Below are 8,682 nucleotides of genomic sequence, written 5' to 3'. Positions count from 1 at the left end.
CAAGTCAAGTCAAGTCAAGTTTATTTGTATAGCGCTTTTCACAATACAGATTGCATCAAAGCAGCTTCACAGTATTAAATTAAAATAATACAACAAAGTTTGTTTCAAGAGGAATTTATTGATTGATAAAATTAAATTAAATATCCCCAAAATATCCCCAACTGAGCAAGCCAAAGGCAACAGTGGCAAGGAACCGAAAAACTCCATCAAGTGACCTAATGGTGTCCTAAAACTCCATCAGGTGCCTTAATGGAGAAAAAAAAACCTTGGGAGAACTCAGGCTCAGTCGGGGGCCAGTTCTCCTCTGGCATTGGATAGAGGCCGGACTGTAGTTTGAACTGTAGGATTATATGAATGCCTGGCTGAAGAGATGCGACTTTAATCTAGTTTTAAACTGGGAGAGCGAGTCTGAGCAACGAACAGTATCAGGAAGACTATTCCAGAGTTTTGGAGCCAAATGTGAAAATGCTCTCCCTCCTTTGGTGGTTCTGGATATCCTAGGTATGACCAAAAGCCTTGAATTTAGTGATCTTAAAGAGCGCGATGGATTATAGGGCGATAGAAGATCCGTTAAATAGACTGGAGCTAAGCCGTTTAGGGCTTTATAAGTCAGTAGCAATACCTTGTAATTAATACGGAACTTTATAGGTAACCAATGCAGTGATGATAAAATCGGTGTTATATGATCATATTTTCTTGATCTCCTAAGAACTCTAGCGGCGGCATTTTGGACTAACTGTAGCTTGTTTATTGAGGATGCAGGACAACCAGCTAATAAAGCATTACAGTAATCCAGTCTCGAGGTCATGAATGCATGAACTAACTTTTCTGCATCAGAAACTGATAGCATATTACGTAGCTTAGCAATGTTTCTAAGGTGGAAAAAGGCTGTTTTTGTAACATATGAAATATGATTTTCAAAAGACAGGTTGCAATCGAGTATAACACCCAGGTCTTTTACTGTAGAGGATAAAGTAACAGGACATCCTATGATGTTAAAGTTGTATTGTGCGAGGTTTTGTGGGCGGTTTTTTGAACCGATAAGTATTACCTCTGTCTTGTCTGGATTTAATAAAAGAAAATTACGCGTCATCCAATCTTTTATATCTTTAACTAGGGTTGGGCATCGAGAACCGGTTCCAACTGGGAACCGTTTAAAAAATAACGATTCCATTGGAATCGTTTAGAAAATTTGTTTTCGATTCCGATCATCGGTTCCAAACGCGCAAGTTTTGGTTTCCATAGTGGCCACTGGATTTCCGGAAGTGCTTGCCGCGCCCGCTTGTTCTGTTGCAGGCATGGAGCACGGTAAGCGGCGCTCAAAAGTGTGGCTTTATTTCACCTTAAAAAAGCCTGGGTCGGCAGAGTGCAACACATGTGACAAACTTATTTCTTGCACGGGCGGATGCACTACAAATATGACTAAACACCTAACGTTACGCCTGCATGGTGTACAAAATTTACAAGGAGTGTAGCGTGTTCGACATATGTCCACTGTCTCTGCGCGCTGGTCCACTGTCTCGTCCTCCTCAGGCAACCCTGCGCGACCAACGTTAGTAACGTTGCCAGGATCGAGTGCAAAATAATTAATCTGTAATGTTTTTTATTTTGAATAGAAATCATCACTCATAAAGCGTCATTCACGTCTTCTCCGGTTTATTTGTGTTCACATACATGCAATAAACAGCATCCGCCAGGGCTCTTAATTCAATGGTGCGCATATTTGGAGAAATAATGATTTATCATCACATGTTTGTAAAATGATTCGCGTCAGTTTATGATATCAGCGCTCTCTCATTCGCTGTACAGCTGTCAATCATCTCACGTGGACCAACGTGATATGAGGTATTTTTTTTTAAATGAATAGAGAATGTTTATAGTATACGTGTTAAGCAAGGTAGCTATTAGCTGCATATAAAATGCTAAATATAACATATTTCAACATCTTTTTTTTTTAACTTAAAACCATTTTAAACCGCGACCGGAATATGATACAAATCAATGGTGTTTTAAAGTGAGCTTTTATACATTGAGTTAGTTATGTCCAGAGAGTCCAGACCAGGGTGCAAGTTCTGCATAAATCTGTTTTTTGGTCTGGTGCAGAGGCATTCCTAATTTTCTCCCACGTGGGCTGCAGCTCCCAAAACTAAAACTAAATCAAAATAAAATGTTCCTCTGTGAAATGAGCCTGTGACAGGTTTTGACTCCACCCCTCAAAGAATCGGAATCGAGAATCGAAAAGAACCGAAATCGAAATGAAGAATCGGAATCGGAATCAGAATCGTTCAAATCAAAACGATGCCCAACCCTATCTTTAACACACTCTGTCAATTTGGAAAATGTAGCGTTTTCATCCGGCCGTGATGAAATATATATTTGAGTGTCATCAGCATAACAATGGAAACTAATCCCATGTTTCCTTATAATATTTCCAAGTGGCATCATATATATTGAAAATAACAGAGGGCCTAATACAGATCCCTGCGGCACTCCATAGTTTACTGGAGTTATGATCGATTTTTCTCCATTTAAATAGACAAAATGGTAGCGGTCAGATAGGTATGATTTGAACCAGCTTAGTGCTTGTCCTTGAACACCAGTATCATTTTGTAGTCGATCTAAGAGTATTGTGTGATCTATAGTATCGAACGCAGCACTAAGATCAAGTAAAACTAGTATTGAGATACAGCCTTGGTCAGAAGCTAAAAGTAAATCATTTGTGATTTTAACGAGCGCAGTTTCAGTGCTATGATGCGGTCTGAATCCAGACTGAAACTTTTCATAGATATCATTTTGTTGCAAGAAAGATCCCAGTTGAGCGGACACCACTTTTTCTAATATTTTAGACATAAATGGAAGATTTGAAATGGGTCTATAATTTGCTAGATTATTATGATCTAATTGTGGTTTCTTAATGAGAGGTTTTATAACTGCCAGTTTAAATGTTCTTGGAACATGACCTAAAGATAAAGATGAGTTAATAATATTGAGGAGAGGCTCTTCCACTACAGGTAACACTTCTTTCAGTAGTTTAGTTGGTATAGGATCTAATAAACATGTTGTTGTTTTAGATGAAGTGATAAGTTTATTTAACTCTTTTTGTTCTATAGTTGTAAAGCACTGTAATTGTTCTTTCGGGGTGATAATTGAAGCTGAATTATAAGGCGCGATTGAAGATTGAACGTTTATAATTGTGGTTCTGATGCTTTCTATTTTCTCAGTGAAGAAGTTCATGAAATCATTACTACTGAACTGTAACGGGATATTTTGTTCGGGTGACGTCTGTTTATTTGTTAGTCTAGCCACGGTGTTAAATAGAAACCTTGGATTGTTTTGGTTGTTTTCTATTAGTTTGCGGAGGTGCTCAGCCCTGGCAGCTTTTAGGGCCTTTTTATAACGCGACATACTGTCTTTCCACGCGATTCTAAAGACCTCTAAATTAGTTTGTTTCCATTTACGCTCTAAAATACGGGTTTCTCTCTTTAAAACATGCGTAGTATTGTTATACCATGGTGCTTTATTTTTCTCTCTGACCTTTTTTAATTTAATAGGTGCAACCACATCCAATGTTCTAGAGAGAATGGTGCTCATAGTGCTAGTTAGTTCTTCTAGTTCATCTGTTTGTTTGGGTTCAGGCAGCAGCTGAGACAGATTAGATAAGCAATTTGAGAAGTTATCTATGGTGGATGGGAGGATTGTTCTGCCTGGTTGATAACGCGACGCCGCATGACATATTACAGCAGTACGTAATATGCAAGTTACCATGTAGTGATCAGTGACTACGGTAGCCAAGGCTAGAGATAATAGGGATGTTTTTCTAACATCTAAGAGCGTAACATTTAGTACAAGTACTTCAAATGAAATAAACTTATAACCCGTTTTCTGAGTAACATTTAGAATATCTTTATAAATGGTTGCAACACCTCTGCCACGGCCAATCAGACGGGGCTCATGCTTATAACAGTTTCCAGGAGGAGTAGACTCATTAATACCGAAATAATCAATCAATCATTCAAGAGTAAGTGCTAAATACACTATTTCACACAGAGTACTATTGCTGACCTTGGATAACAATATATCTTATTGCAGGCAAAAGATGACCATCATTGGCTTTTCTTGACAAAGAATAATTGAAATAAAACTCAAGGAACTAAGCATGTTGTCTTGTCTTCTATTCATTTAATGAAGGTTTTTGTTTAAAAAAAAAAAAAAAAAAAATGGTGTTCCACAATTCTGTCCCGTGCAGCTCTGCCACTAGGTTGGTCCAAGTGCGCTGGCTGGAGGTCATCATCAGGCTGCACCTCCACCACAGGGGTCCTCTCCTTTCTGATGGTGGCACTATTGTGGAGTATGGCACATGCAACAATAATGTCACAGGCCCTGTCAGGTGCAACCCTCAGACACTGAAATCTTTCCTTTAGTTGCCCAAAGGTCATTTCAATGCGTGCCCTTGTCCTGGCTAGAGCTGCATTGAAACGGGTTTGGGTCAGGGAATGGCGTCATGAAATACTGCCTGCAGGTATAGCCCCTGTCACCAAGCAGGATCCCGTCGTAAGCACCTGGAAAAATGCAGTTTTTTTAGGCTCAGAATAAATGTATGTAATACAGTGAGCTTGATATTAAATATTTCCTTACCACGTTCAAATAATGTGCATAAATGTGACTCTCTGAAAATCCTGGAGTCATGCACAGAACCAGGCCATTTTGCTTCCACATTTGTGATGTAGGACATGGAGTCACACACCATCTAAGATATTTTTAATCAGTCAACTGCATGCTTTTTGATTACATTACTTTTTGTATTATTTGATATATTCTGGACTCGCTTCTCCAAGGTAAATGGTGAATTGTTTGATGTCAGGCTGCATGCTCAGAAAGCGGCAGTGGATTGTGCAGCGTGAGACCACCTTCAGCAACAGGTTCTTGTCGTAAAAACGGACAAGACATGGCTGCGAAAGACTTCCCGTATCACCTCCGCTTATAAAGCCGGGATCTAATCCTGTTAACATGAAATAAGCCTGCTCCCGAGCAGGTTTAAGCTTGCGCACCTGTTGCTATGACAGCAAGTCCAGGATGAGCGTCGAAGAACCAAACAATCCAAGATCATGCCAAATCTCCAACAATCAAATCCAGCTAACTGAGTTAGCGACGTACGAAGAACGGGCCCCTGGGGCCTGTTTCAGAAAGGAGGTTCAACTGAGTTGACTTACCCTGAGATGTGAGTTTTCGGTTACAGAACAGCGGAAATTAGTTAGTTCAATCAACTCTGAGTTGACTGACTCTGAGTTAAGCGCGTGCACCACCACTATAAAAAGCCATTATCAATGGAGTGCAGATATTATGAGTCACCATGGTAACAGCGCCAGACAAAAAGAGGTCTGCATATTTCTCACCAGCTTCTGCAAGCGTACGAAGACATATTATAATTTTTTTAAATATCGGCTGCAGCAGCGAAGGACAACTAGAGTTAGCTAGGGAGAAAATAGTTGCTCGAGTCAATGCGTATGTTTACATTTTAATTAGTTATACAGTGTTGGGTGTAATTAATTACCAAGTCATCTAAATACTGTCATTTATTTAAAGGGATTACTCTTAATTCTTCTGTAATTTGAAGTAAAATCTGATGTAATTGCATTAGACTATAGAACAATTCTGTATATTTAACATACATTTTTAAAAGGTATATTTTTTATGTAACCTTCTCCCTCTACACACTTTGGTCAATTCAAGAATAATCCATGCAATTGTATATTGTTTATTTGAAAGCATTAAAAGTGCAGTTTCTTGTCTCTCCTTGTATTGTTCAAGTGGTTGAGGTTGATATGGGATTTATTAATAAGTAGACCAATACTTTCTAAAGATAGTCATTATTACATGAATCTAATTACACGGTTGAAGATGTCATTTGTAGTTAGTAATTAATAACTATTTTAGAGTAACTTACCCAACTGTTATAATATCAGAGGTGAAACTGGAAGAACAGTATGTTATTCAACCTAATTTTAATTTTCATGGGTGCAATCCTGCAGGTATTAAAAAGAACATGGCAGCAGCTGAAAATTAAATATAAGAACATAATTCAATCAGGTAAGGTTTGAGCATATCATGGGTGTAGGGCTACCTGAATTTACAAATATTTGACATATTAAATAACTAAATAGCATCCCAGTGTCTAGCAGTGCAGCAGCATTTTTGGCTGGGGGAATTCCTGGAGGGACTTCAGAGCCAGTCACTCCCGAAGATCCAAGGGCCTTCATAAAATGTAAGAGGTTTACATATGTGTTATTTCTTATATAGGCTATTTTTGATATTTCCATTTATTTTACTTTGGGTTGGGTTTTTTGTTGGTCCCAACAGATTCCGATGGTAATATCTGTCTTTTGGAGCCTCCTGTCCCAACAAAACCTGCAGGCAGTTGTAAGTAGCCTACTCAATACACCAGAAATTATGACAAATCGTGTTATAAAGTGTACTCATCTTCACAGGACGATGGGGATAATGTTATGTGTCACATCAAACAATCTACACATTCAGATTTTTTCACATTTTTATGTGGAGTAGAATCTAAGTTTAAAGCTAAGTATAAATGGGTAGTCTTATCTCTCCCCCCGCCCCCAAAGTGGAAGAACAGCAGGAGGACGGTCCATCAACTTCTGTTGCACAGATGAACAGAGTTCAGTGATTTTCAGTAAATGCCACAGTTTAATTCTGTAGAATTTGTTTAGAACTACATTATGTAACTCTAATCTACTACTGTATATTCAGTTGCCAGTTAAGGAGTTAATAGACTTCATCTTATTTAAAAAATTGAAAAAAAAAAAAAAACAGTAAAAATAGCAATATTGTATTTATTAATTAAAGATTAATTTTATTAATAAAAATGTACTGAAAGAATGAATGAGGTGTTTAAACACCACTTCCTCTTTAAAAAAGGGGAGGAGACCGAAAGAAACTCTGGGTTTACCGAAGAAAACCTGCTCCCGGCCAGGTTAGGTTCACAGAGTAAGTTACCATGGTAACTGACTCTGAGTATAAGTTACCTCTCTTTCAGAAACGGGCTTGACTTACTCTGCTTTCTCAGGTTTAACATACCTCCCATTCTGAAACAGAAAACCCAGAGTTTCCCTCATTTCAGGGTTAACATACTCTGAGTTTTCACTTAACCTCCTTTCTGAAACAGGCGCCCCTGGTCTTTTCACGATCGGATAGCTATCCGATCTGAGAAAACGCATGAAGTGGCCAGGTGTAAACAGCCCCAGAAATCATTCTAATATTCTGATTTATTATGAGTGTTGGAAACAGTTCTGCTGCCTAATATATTTGATGAATAAAAGGTTAAAAAGAACTGCATTTATTAAAAAATATATATAATTTCTAATACAACAACCTTTATTTTTGTCATAAAGGTTGTTGTATTACAACCTTAAGAATCTTTATTCTTAAATATAAGAATAAAGATTTTTCTTGGCAAGATAACTGGTGTCCAGTCCCGTGAATCAAATAATAACGGGGAAAAGGCTACAGCATCAAATTAAATTTACAAAAGTAAAGTCTACTTTAAAGGTGACATATTATGCCCCTTTTCACAAGATGTAATATAAATCTATGGTGTCCCCAGAAAGTGTCTGTGACATTTCAGCTCAAAATACCCCCAGATCATTTATTATAGCTTGTCAAATTTGACCCTTTTTGGGTGTACCTGAGTAACAAACGCATGTCATTCAGTGAAATGCCACAACACACTTAGCCTATATTGTTAGATTTTTTGAAAAATAAGTAGATGTTGTGAATAATTGTGATTAACTTTCCTGGTCAAGCTCATTGTTTAATATAGGTGGCCAGTTGATGGCCGTCAATATAAGCTGAAGTAGAAGTTTGTGTCATTCAGTTTAATGCAAATTCTTCAAAAAACTGAATGACAGTATCTCTGTATAAATAACAATTTTAGTATCGTATTTATATTACAGATAAATTAGGAATGATTTCACTGACAAATATGTTCAACTTAATATTTTTTTATTGTTTGTTAATAGTTATAATATATAAGTTGAATCACTTATATTTCCCACAGGGGGCGCCAGAACTAAAACAACTATACAAAACAATACATTGTTGAGTGACATTTAAACTAGAAGCAGAACACTCCCCACCAGACATCCTAAGGATGTCTCATTTAAGTCTTAATTTTCCTTAGGGAACAGAAGAACAACCTCTGTAATTGGTCTGAGATACTTTACTTCCTTTCCAGATCCATTTTTAGTAACTTTCAACTGAACCTTGCGTACTCTCCCATCAGTGCTTTAAATACTTGGGACATAAGAGCCATAGGCCACTTGTTACGAGGGCTCTGATTGTCTTTTAGAAGTACAAGATCTCCTTCTTCAAGTTTAAAAAAGGCAAGCAGTTTCAAAACATAAATCATATAGGCTAAATGGGGAATCATATTAAATACAACAACTGTGTTATATACTGCTACTGTGTATAATTTCTCCTGTTTTTGTCTACTTTATCTCTCTTTCAACACAAGAAGCACAAAGCGGGTTCAGAGGATCCTGAAGACTCCCTGCAATGACGCTGTACCCTCACCCTGAGTCTCAGCTCAAGACTATGGAGGTATTTTTGGTGCAAAACTACTGAACGCCTGTGACAGTGGAATTTGTAGTTGTAGAGAATAGCCACACA

The 8,682-nt window shown here is 37.8% G+C and overlaps 1 long non-coding RNA gene across 1 annotated transcript; it reads left to right on the top strand.

Moving 5' to 3' along the window:
* Nucleotides 1–1,727: 1,727 nt before the first annotated feature.
* Nucleotides 1,728–2,350, top strand: LOC309513120. The gene is made up of 2 exons (XR_014211322.1): nt 1,728–2,033; nt 2,106–2,350. It is a non-coding gene; the product is annotated as an uncharacterized lncRNA (long non-coding RNA).
* Nucleotides 2,351–8,682: the final 6,332 nt, after the last annotated feature.

This window comes from Leuciscus leuciscus (genome assembly GCF_965113295.1).
Source record: "Leuciscus leuciscus genome assembly, chromosome: 13".
Classification (NCBI taxonomy): Eukaryota; Metazoa; Chordata; class Actinopteri; order Cypriniformes; family Leuciscidae; genus Leuciscus; species Leuciscus leuciscus.
The sequence above is the reverse complement of the archived record's forward strand: the minus strand, read 5'-3'. Positions and strand labels throughout refer to the sequence as shown.